Genomic DNA, 12,572 nt, shown 5'->3' with positions numbered 1-12,572 from the left:
ACTCTATCTGTCCTGGATTACTACCTTTGCATTCTTCTATATAAAAGAGAAATGACTTAACTTTGTGTAAGCCATTGCAATTTTTGGTGTTCTGTCGCAGGTAACTGAACTTAATCTTCATTGGTAAGATACATATGTAAGCACAATTATTTATTTTTTATTTACTTTTTGAGACAGGGCCTCACTCTGTTGCTTAGGCTGGAGTGCAGTGGTGCTATCATAGCTCACTGCAGCCTCAGGCTCAAGTGATCCTCCCACTTAAGCCTCTCTAGTACCTAGGACTACCGAAGCATGCCAGTGTACCCTAAGTAGCAGGGATGCCCTCATCTCACTATGTTATCCAGGCTGGTCTCAAGCTCCTGACCTCAAATGATCCTCCCATCTCAGCCTCCCAATGTGTGGAACCACATAAAGTAAAATAGAATCATTATACCTGAAGTGCGCAATCTGCTTTTTCTCATTTAACACGTTGAATGCATGTCTATTTATTATTACAAATTATTCTATATTCAATTTAGGGTGATTTTCAATTTAACTATAATTTATTTATTTAACAACATTTTAAAGATTTTTTTTTTTTTTTTTTTTTTTGCCAACTTGAATACTACAGTTTGTAAGCTAGAACAATTTTATTTCTGGATTATTGTCTTTGTTATCCTACTTTTCAATCAGTTATTTAAGCTCTTTGAATAATTTTATCCTCTATTAAATAGGAATGGCACCCATTTCAGCAAGTTGCCATGAAAATTAAGAGAAAAAAATTCATATAGCTGACACACATTAAATGTTCAATTTAACACCAGTTACTGGCAGCATCTTCACTGTTGACCTGCTTAAATCTTTCACTCTAATCCTTTTGCATAGCATACTAATTTCAGGCATATAAAGTATAACAAAATCTACTTCAGTGTACCATGACAACAACAAATTTAACTTGAAAGTGTGTTTGTTTCCTTGATGCTTTTAGCATCAATACACAATATTTGTTTTTAAACAGAAATATTTTCAAGTTTTAATGACAGCTGTTTCCATTTAAAGAATAGAAGTAATCACAAGAGTAGAGGAAAAGAGAAAATAGTGGCACATATATTTTAATTGCAAGTGGAATTCTACATATATTCTATCTCTTTTCCACAGTTTGAATCCTTCTCTTAAGAAAAACCTCTTCTAGGACTCTTTATAACTTTGAATTCAATTCTGTTGACATTACTGACTTGAAATCCATTCTATTAAATGATTTTAAACCAGAAGACAAAATAGGTTACATCATCAAGGCATATATCTATGTTATATGAACAGACTAATGTAGATCATAATGTTATATAACTTAGGAAAAAAATACTCAGCATCTGAAACTAATGGGGCTTCTACTTAGTTTTGCATCCTATCCAGATGAAATGCCATACTGAGTGACGTAGTTTGGATATATGGCCTCTCCAAATATCATGCGCAGATATCATCCTCAGTGTTGAACATGGGGCCTGGTGGGAGGTTTCTGGGCCATAAGAAAGAATCTTTCATGGCTTGATGCTGTCCTCTCACAAAATCTAGTTGTTTAAAGTGTGCAGCACCTCCCTCACTCCCTCTTTTACTCCAGTTCTCATCATGTGACATGCCAGCTTACCCCTTGCCTTCTGCCATGATTGTAAGCTCCCTGAGGCTTCCCCCAGATGCCAGCACTGTGCGTCCTATACAAACTTCAGAACTGTGAGCCAATTAAACCTCTGTCTTTATAAATTGCCCCATCTCAGGTATTTCTTTACAGCAACACAAGAATGGCCTGATACAGAAAATTTGTACTGAGGAGTGGGATATTGCTAAAAATTAACTGAAAATGTGGAAGCACCTTTGGAACTGGGTAACAGGAAAGGGTTGGAAGAGTTTGACGGGCTCAGAAGAGAACAGGAAGATAAGGAAATGTTTAGAACTTGTTAGAGACTGGTTAAATGATTGAGGTCAAAATGCTGATAGTGATATGGACAGTGAAATTCTCACTTACAAGGTCTCAGATGGAAGTAAGGAAATCACTGGGAACTGGAGCAAAGATCATACATGTTACGCTTTAGCAAATAACTTGACTGCATTCTGTTTATGCCCTAAGGATTTGTGGAAGCTGGAACTTCAGAGTCATAATTTAGAGTATCTGTGAGAAGAAATTTCTAACCAGCAACGTATACAAGATGTGGCCTGGCTGCTTCTAACAAGCAGCCTACATTCAGATGCAAGAGCAAATAAAAGATGTTAAAGTTGGAACATCTATTTAAGAAGGAAGAAAAGTGTAAAGGTTTAAAAAATTTGCAGCCTGGCCATGTGTTAGAAAATTTTCAGGGGAAGAATCCAAGTGAGCTGTGAAGCAACCATTTAATACATTTGCATGACTCAAAAAATCCAGGTGCTGTTAGACAAGACAATGAGGAAAAGGCCTCGAAGGCATTTCAGCAGTCTTCCAGGTATCCAATCACATCAAAGGCCCTTTGGTGTAGGAAGAAAATTGTTTTCCTGGACCAAACCCAGATCACCAGAGTCCTACACTACCTCAGAAAACTACTCCCTGAATCCTGGCTGCTCCAACTTCAGCCATAGGCTCAGAGGGTCCCAGATACTGCTCAGTCTGCTGCTTCAGAGAAGGCATGCCATAAGCCCTGGTGGCTGACAAGGCTTGGTGCTCTCTCCACTCAAATCTCATCGTGAATATAGTTCCCACAATCCCCATATGCTGTGGGAGGGACCCAGTGGGAGGTAATTGAATCATGGGAGTGGTTACTTCCAGGCTGTTCTTGTGATAGTGAGTGAATTCTCATGAAATCTGATTCTTTCATAAGTGGCTTTCCCCCCTTTTGCTTGGCACTTCTCCTTGTTGCTGCTATATGAAGAATGGCATGTTTGCTTCCCCTTCCACCATGATTGTAAGTTTCCTGAGGCCTCCCCAGCCATGCTGAACTGTGAGTCAATTAAACTTCTTGCCTTTATAAATTACCTGGTCTCATATACGTCTTTATTAACAGCATGCGAACAAACTAATACAGTAAATTGGTACCACAGAAAGTTGGGTGTTGTTGTAAAGAGACCTGAAAATGTAGAAGCAACTTTTGAACTGGGTAACAGGCAGAGGTCGAAACAGTTTGGAGGGCTCAGAAGAAGACAGGAAAGTGTGGGAAAGTTTGGAACTTTCTAGAGACTTGGGGGGCCCAGAAGACAGGAAGATGTGGGAAGGTTTGGAACTTCCCAGAGACTTGTTGAATGGCTTTGACCAAAATCTGATAGTGATATGGACAATGAAGTCCAGGCCATGGTGGTCTCAGACGGAAATAAAGAACTTGTTGGGAACTGGAGCAAAGGTGATACTTGTTATACTTAAGCAAAGAGACTGACAGCATTTTGCCCCTGCCCTAATTATCTGTGGAAATTTGAACCTGAGAGAGATGATCTAGGATATTTGGTAGAAAACAATTCTAAGCAGCAAAGCATTAAACAGGAAGCAGAGCATAAAAGTTTGGAAAATTTGCAGCCGGACAATATGATAGAAAAGAAAATCCCATTTTCTGGAGAGAAATTCAAGCTGACTACAAAAATTTGCATAAGTAACAAGCAGCAGAATGTTAATTACCAAGACAATGGGGAAAATGTCTTCAGGGCATGTCAGAGGCCTATGTGGCAGCCCCTCCTATCACAGGCCAAGAGGAACAGGAGGGATAAATGGTTTTGTGGGCCCGGGCCAAGGCCCCCTGCTGTGTGCAGAATAGGGACTTGGCGCTCTGTTTCCTAGCCACTCCAGTCATGGCTAAAAGGGACCAAGGTACAGCTCAGGCCATGGCTACAGAGGCTGCAAGCCCCAAGCCTTGGCAGCTTCCACATGGTGTTGAGCCTGTGGGTGCACAGAAGTCAAAAGTTGAGATTTGGGAACCCCCGCCTAGATTTCAAAGAATTCAAGGAAATGCCTGGATATCCAGGCAGAGGTGTGCTGAACAGACTGAGCCTTCTTGGCGAACATCTTCTAAGGCAGTTTGGCAGGCAAATGTGGGACTGGAGCCCCGACACAGAGTCCCCATTGCATCACTACCCAGTGGAGCTGTGAGAAGAGGACTACAGTCCTCCAGACCCCAGAAAGGTAGATCCACCAACAGCTTGAACTGCGCACCTGGAAAAGCCACAGACACTTGATGCCAGCCCATGAAAGCAGCCAGAAGAGCATCTGTACCCTACAAAACCACAGGGATGGAGCTGCCAAAGGCTGGGGGAGCCCACCTCTTGCATTAGGGTGACCTGGATCTAAGACATGGAGTCAAAGGAGAACATTTTGGAACTTTAAAGTTTAACGACAGCCCTGTTGAATTTCAGACTTGCATGGGGCCTATAGCCCCTCTGTTTTGGCCAATTTCTCCCATCTGGAATGGGTGGATTTACCCAATGTTTGCACTCTCATTGTATCTGTGAAGTAACTAACAAGCTTTTGATTTTACAGGCTCATAGGCAGAAGAGATATTGGACTTGGATTTCTTTTCTCAGATGAGATATTGGACTTGGATTTCCAGGTTAGCGCTAGAATGAGTTAAGACTTTGGGGGACTGTTGGAAGGGCATGAGTGTGTTTTAAATTGCAAGTACATGAGATTTAGGAGGCTCCAGGGGTGGAATAATATGGTTTGGTTGTGTCCCCACCCAAATCTGATCTTGAATTGTAGTTCCCATAATCCTCATGTGTCATGGGAGGGAGCAGGTAGAGATAACTGAATCATGGGGGTCACCCCCCTCATCCTGTTTTCATGATAGTGAGTTTTCATGAGATCTGATGGTTTTATAAGGGGTTTTTCCCTCTTTGGTTTGGCACTCTCTTTGTTGTCTCCATGTGAAGAACATGTTTGCCTCCCCTTCCACTATGATTGTAGGTTTCCTGAGGCCACCTCAGCAATTCTGAACTGAACAATTAAACCTCTTTTCTTATAAATTACCCAGTCTCAGGTATGTCTTTATTAGAAGCATGAGAATGGATCAACACAGTGGCTTTCACCTGGTGTTAAGCCTGCAGGTATGCAGAGTGCAAGAGTTAAGAAGGCTTGTGGGCTTCCACTTATATTTCTGCGGGTGTATAGAAAAGCCTGGGTGCCCAGGGAGAAGCGTGCTTCAGGGGCAGAGCGCTTAAAGAGAAGCTCTACCAGGGAAGCGCAGAAGGGAAATATGGGGTTGGAGGGCCCACACAGAGTTCCCACTGTGGCAATGCCTAGTGAAGCTGGGGGAAGGAGGACACTGCCCTACAGACCTCAGAATGGTAGATCCACCAGCAATTTGCATCCTGCACTTGGAAAAGCACCCAACAGCCTGATAGAGCAGTGGCCAAAGAGGTGGAGTTGTCCAAGCCCTTGGGAGCCAACCCCTTGCAGCAGTGTGTCTTGGATATGGGACATGTAGTCCAAAAAATTATTTTAAAGTTTTGAGGTTTAATGACTGTCCTGCCAGGTTTCAAACTTTCATGGGGTCTAGAGCCCTTTTCTTTTAGCCAGTTTCTCTTTTTTGGAGCAGAAATGTTTACCTAATGCCTGCACCCTCTTGCATCTTGGAGGTAAATAAATTGCTTTGAATTTGCAGGTGCACAGGTGGAAGGGACTCACCTTGTCTCAGATGGAACTTTGGACTTAGGACTTTTGAGTTAATGCTGGGATGAAATAAGATATTGGGGGACTATTGGGAAAAGATTTTTGTATTTTGTAATGTGAGAAGGAAATGAGATTGTGGGTTTGGGGTGGAATGATATAGTTTGGATATATGTTCCCTCCAAATCTCATGTGCAGATATAATCCCCAGTGCTGAAGGCGGAGACTAGTGGAAATTGGGTCATGGGGAAGGCTCCTTCATGGCTTGGTGCTGTCCTCTCAGGACATCTGGTTGTTTAAAGTGTGTGGCACCTCCCCCACTCCCTCTCTTGCTCCTGTTCTCACCATATGATATGCCTGCTCCTGCTTTATCTTCTTCCATGATTGTAAGCTCCCTGAGACCTCCCCAGAAGCCAAGCAGATGTTGGCACCATGCTTCCTGTACACCTTACAGAACTGTGAGCCAATTAAACCTCTTTTCTTCATAAATTACCCAGTCTCAGATACTGTTTTATAGCAACACAAGAATAGCTTAATACGCTGAGATACTGTACATTCATATTAACTGTCAAAATGAAAAGAAAGCTGGAACTATGGTTCAAAATAAAAATTTTGGTTAACGACTTTGCCTCCAGCGAACTCCTTATAGCTAGAGGGTTAGAAGAGAGATTTTTCATTTAAAGGCACACAATTGGGAAAAGGAAGCACTACATCAGAGAAATCAATTAGTTTAGACCAGAGATTTGAGGAATTTAAGCAAATTTTATTCAAGTACATAAAGAAATATCTGGCAGTCCTTACCCTATGGCTAAGTTAAAAATAAACCTTTAATTATTTCAAATGAACAACTCCAGTGAACATCAAACTCATTAGATTTCTCCTCCTATAGACTCTGTGGACTGAAGTAAACACAGAGGGAAAAGGTTGTTCTCAATAAATCATAATTAATCATATCTGAAGAATCAGAATAGAGTTAACAAACATAATGAGGCATTTGGTATATCTGAGTTAAACTAGGGTTAAACTAAACAATAAACTTGGCAATTATTTCAGATATAATCAAATACTCACGGTTTCTAGGTTAACAGCCCACTGCAGTCAGGTTTGCACAGGTAGAATTATGCAAATAATTTAAGTAAAAGTACTCACTGGAATTATTTAGATAATTAAGAAGAGTGGCTCCCATAGCAAGGTTGTGGGGACAGGAATGAGTTCCCTGCATTTATTATCCAGTGTGCTCAAATTTTATGTGATTTAATCAACAATTTATTGAACAAATTAGAATTAGTCATGAAATTCATGATAGTATCTACTAAATAAGGTTCTAAGTATATTTTCAGAAAAAGCGTTCCTGAATAAAAGAGAAAGTTGGCATATTTAAAACAAATTAATCCTATAATTTATGAGGTGATGTGTTCTGATTGAGGAGGTCCTCTTGGAATCTGCTTAAGGGCACCATACTGATATGTGATAAAATGCAAAATTGATAGGCATGAAACTTTTTTAGACATGGTCAACAAGAGAGATTGTCTGGTAGCAATTTTCAACACAGGTTTTTTTACTGATACTGGAAGGTGGGGCTGCCCAAAGAAAATCTATTTAGAACCACATTTTCACAGCCTATGCTTTTGTCACATTCTCAATTCTATTTTGAAATAGCTTAGAATATTTTATAAATATATACTTTTCTATCACATTGTACCACTTTGAAGGTAAGGGCATTTTCTATCATATTTATGACTCCTCACTGTCTAGCACAGAATTGTGCATGGGGTTCAGATTCAATAAATCATTAATGTTGGAGAAAAATAAACTTGACCTGGAGAAGTATGTGAACCTTGACACTCCAAATAATTATTTTTCACATTCTCTTACTTTTCCTAATAAGTAATTCTTTTATTTTTGCCCTTCTCCTCATTTTGTCTGCTTTTATTTATTTTACATTTTTGCCCTTTAAGTAGGTCCTATAGATAGGGGTTGAAGAGACTTAGAGCTAAGATCCTGGGGATTTTTTGTTGAAGTAAAAGCTTTCTAATAAGAGGATTATATTAAGCTTATTCTTCCTCCATGACTGAATTTACAGATCAGCAGAGAAACTGGACGGCTGAAAAAATGGCAGAGAGTGAGAAATGTATATGTTTGAGAAATGAGGCCTGACGAAGAGAGGTGCTGTGTTTGGCAGTGACAGCCTGAATCTCAATATGCTTTAAAGCCATCATTAATAAAATTAGGCTAATCAAACCTACCTCTCAAAGCTTTTCTGAAAGAAAGCTGTGAAGCTTTTCTTAGAGAAGCTGTTGTAAATTGGAGAAAGTGTTTAAAATAGTCACAGATTCCCATCAAGATAAAGGTAGCAAATTCAAGTATTTCAGTTCTCAGAGTCCACAGATCTGTCCCTGGGAGCTACCACTGTTACTATTATTTCTAACTGCACTTCCCACAATAACAGAAGTGACATATTCCTCCAAAGACACTGGGGATGAAAGCTATGAAATGCTTTTCCAAAAAATCTGACTCTCACTTTCATTCTTCTGTCCACTACTGCTGACAGGAAGCCTCCGCTTCCAAACATTTTCCAGTGGCATAAAAGATTATCATGGTGTGGACATATATGATGTTCTCATTTTACTGGAGTTCAGTACACATTTCCCCATAAAGATCATGTCTGAAATAGCAAGTTACTACTGTTCATTAATATAATTCTAGAAGTAAGTTATCAAAAAAGACTTTGCTAAGGCAATGTGGGGATCTCAATACCATTCCAGCACTCTTTCCAAAGTAAAGGCTTTCTAAGTTGCCAGTAATAACCTAGAAAATACAGTGTTGAAACATAAGCTGTTATTTAGGTTGGTATACTTGGCAACATTATTTTTTTCTGGAAAACTAACAAGAGGAAATCATGTAAACGTACTTTGAGCTGAGGTTGCCATCGCCATATCCCATGGCCTCACAGTGTCTCCCATTGCTCAGACATTCCCTTTGAGTCCCTATTCCCTACATGTACCACCCACACATTTCTCTTCCAGTCTTCTCTCTTTTCTCCAGACCTTTCTGTTCACACATCTTCACACATGGTTCGGCATGTCCCCCAGTGACATTCCCTTTTCAACGCTAACTTTTAAGGTTTTAACCTCTGCCACTAAAGGCAGCATCTGTATTTCAGTTCAGAGCTATGGTAGAGAAGCGTCCTCATTGATTGCGTGCAGTGGGTTCACTGAGCTTAGGTGATGAGTCTGTCTTACTGCAGCCTCTCAGTAAATATCTATTTTACAAAATCATTAAACAATTAAACAATGTACAACACTTGTAGAATCAGTGTCTGCCAGGAAGGTATATATGAAAAAGATCTGATCATGTGATATACTCTCAAATAAGTAACTGTCCCATCCAAGGACAATGAGCAGATAATGAGCAAGAAGAAAAAGAGAAAAAGAAAAGAAAATAGCTGAATGTATTTGGAGACTGCTTAAGCAGTGAACCGGATAGCCAAGAGCATTCCAATTCTGTAATCCTTTCAGTGTTTGCTCAGCTTACTGCATAGATTTCTCGCTGTCTAGTAACTCAACCATTGCAATAATTCAATAAATACAAAGCAATTATAGTAATACAAAATTGTCCTAATCAACATCATTTAGGACTATTTGATCATTTTATTACATTATTCATTCACCACAACAGCCTTCCTGACCCCAGAGATTTACTCTTCCTTTCCTGGAGTAACGTTAACCTTTCTTACTTATAGTAGGCATTGTTTTGAGGAAGAAAATCAAAGTTCCCTTAACTTTGATGGTCTGTGGATTTTAATTTTCCTTATGGAGAAGTTGTTTAACGGGGAAAAAAAGTAGAACTCAAAAGGCTTGCTATCTGCAGTAGTTTCTTTGTAGAGTTTCAGCTCAGATCATTTAACAACTTGTTTTAAAGTTATCCAATGAAATTATTTCAGATAAAACCCAAACTCCTTATTATGGTATGAAATGACTTGCCTCAAACTGCATTTTCAACCTCATTTATCTTAACTTCTTTCATAAGACCACTCGACCCAATAAAAAGAAACCATGCATTCTATGTTCATTGCTTGTGTCTTCTACCATGTGGTTTATGTGGTTCCCTCTGTTTGGAAGGCACCACATTTTCTCTTGCCATTCTAAGTGCTATCTATTATAAAGGTCCAGCTATAATGTCATAATTTTTACAAGGCTTTTTGTAATCACTACATATGAACATAATCTGTTTGACCGTCTTCAATAATTTACCTCTTATAATGCTTAATGTTTTCTAAAGTGCATTTTATATCAGGACATCAATTAAATAGAATAGACACTGTGTCAGATTCATCTGTATGTCACCACAGTGCAATTTATCATACATATTAACTGCTGAAAAGCTATCTACTTTCTGAAAAAAAAATGAGTTTAGAAATAACAACTTGGTATTTTTAATCTTCAGCATAATGAAGGTCTCAAAAATTATTGCTCAATTCTCAGTAAAATATACAAGCAAAACTTCAAAATGATTTGGAAAAATTTCCATTTTCAAACTGTCTCTTTTTCTGTGACATTCATGAAAGATGTAGCAGCATTTTCCTTAGCCACTTACTTTAAAAGTATCCTCAATACTATCATGATTTTTCTCCTGGTCTTTGGGTGTAATCACATGTCTTGGATTTCTTCATCTTCTCAGTTACATGGTGCATTAACACAAGCATGATTGGTACATCATCCATGCATGGCAGTATTAAGAATTATCATATTGCTTACACTTTTGATTTTAGCATGAAGACAGTTATGTTGGCGATTGCTCTTTAGATATTAATGAAATTAGCACCACTTTTCCTTTCCATCATCAGTTTGCTACCCTATACCCCCATCTCCCTCCCTTATTCAGTGAAAAGCAAGAGAACAGCAATTTGAACTTTACCTCCTTCATCATTTTCTCTGTAATAACTAATGTAGCAGCAGGTTACTCCAATTAGTAGCCTAATCTGAGTGCTTGTGATGGACAAGCAGGATTGACTCATAAAGAAAAATAAGTCTGTAAGCAGAGTTGGAGAGGCCCCTCAAAAAAAAGTAAAAAGAAAGAAAGAAATCTCTTCTAAAGTAAAAAGAGGCCAGAGTATACAAGCACAGTTTATAACCATGAGCCAGGTCTGAATGAAAGAATGATGCAATACAGTTCATGGTCTAACACTTAATGCCTCTGCCAGCCCTTCTCCTGTGGGACTCATACCTGAGTCCTAGAGAGAGAGAGAATTGCATTAAAGCATAAAAGTGCATATAAAAACTAAGAGCTGCCTTACAGCAGCATCTATCAGACACTGCAAACACGGGACAAGTCTTCATGGTGTCTTTAGTGAGATTATACAGAAATTCCTCCTAATGGAGATGACATCAGTACCTTTGAGGGAGGCATATTTCCACCTTTGGGATCTTTGCTGCAGCCAGTGATGTAAAATATCACTGTAATCCCCTGAACTGGAAAGAAGAAAACTAGCAAAGGAGACATGATATTCCAAGGGTTTACCATGTTATGCTCTCCCTGGAGATAGACAACCTAAACTAAACACCGAGGCATATAAGAAAGCTATACAGCCACCATTAGCTAGTTGGAATAGGACCAAGGGAAAAAACAAAACAGTATATTGGTTTGTTGTATTGTCTTTGCATGCTAATCTTTCATGGGGTGTTTTATTGTCAAACACATTTCTTTCCTTCATCATCAATCTTCTTGAAAGTGTAAACTGCATTTCTGTTTCTTTATTTTTACTTCCATGCATTCTTTAATTTCCTACAATTGTATTTCATCTCCAGCCACTCTACTGAAAAGTACTCAATGCAGGACACCATTGACTCTCTTGGGGCAAGAGTAATGACACCTTTCTTAGGTCTTATCCTATTCATCACTTGTGTGATGTTCACACCATAACACATTCCTCTATCTCTTTTCACTCTTCCTTCTAGGGCTCCTTTCATGGGCAGTCATCCTTTTTTGGCTCATTTCAGGGTCTCCGGATTCTCTGAGATAAATATCACTTAAGAATTTACATCATATGTTTGCTTTCTGCATTCAGTATTCATGAATCAACTTTCTAACACATGACTTAATATACAAATTCCTGGGCATCACATTCCCCGCTACGAGTGTAACTGCCATCTGTATATGGATGACCTAGTTTTTATACTTTAGTTGATTTCAAAACAAAATTGTAGCTCAATGGTGAGGACATGCAGACACTTCACAAACCGTAAAACAAAATTAGATCCTACTGGAAGTCTCTCCCCAGCTTCTCCTCATTTTTCTCCTCCATTCTTTATCCTGTTCTTAGCATTACCATCTATCAGCAATTCAAATATAAAAATGTCTTCCTCTCTGTTTCCTAATTCTAATCACTCATCCCTAATAGAAATGACAAATGTATGCATTTCTCCTCATTTTATCATTTTTGAATGTAAAGGTTAGCTGCATTACTAATAAAGCTGTTTGGGGAAACTGACATTGGTCTTTGGTGATAGTAGGTTTTCTAGTGCACTTCTCTCACTCATTCATTCATTTGCATGTCTAGGCAAATACACCCTCACTCACTGAGCAGAGCCTATCTGGTTCGGAGGAAGGACTTTGAAGCCATGGCGTTTGATTTTTTTCAACCCTCTTCAAGATGTGAGCACGGTATATGTGGTTATACTCATTTTACTATCAGAATATGTAGCATTGTATAATAATGGGTAAAATAAGTATACATATAGTAAAATAAGAGTTCAAATCCAGTTCCCAAGTTCTATCTACTGCCCCAACAACATCTGTGTGTGTCCCATACATTGAATCCTCACAATTCCAGTTTCCCTCAATTCTGTCACCTCTCCTCCCTACTTGACGCACTACTCATCTGTTTCTCTTCACACTTCACCCAGATGCTGTAATAAGCACCCAACTGGTGGACATTTCTCCTGTCTCTGTGAGGCCACTTATGGCCCATCCATTTGTTCACGCC

This window comes from Mandrillus leucophaeus, unplaced genomic scaffold (assembly GCF_000951045.1).
Source record: "Mandrillus leucophaeus isolate KB7577 unplaced genomic scaffold, Mleu.le_1.0 Scaffold94, whole genome shotgun sequence".
Lineage (NCBI taxonomy): Eukaryota > Metazoa > Chordata > Mammalia > Primates > Cercopithecidae > Mandrillus > Mandrillus leucophaeus.
Note: the sequence above shows the minus strand (reverse complement) of the source record.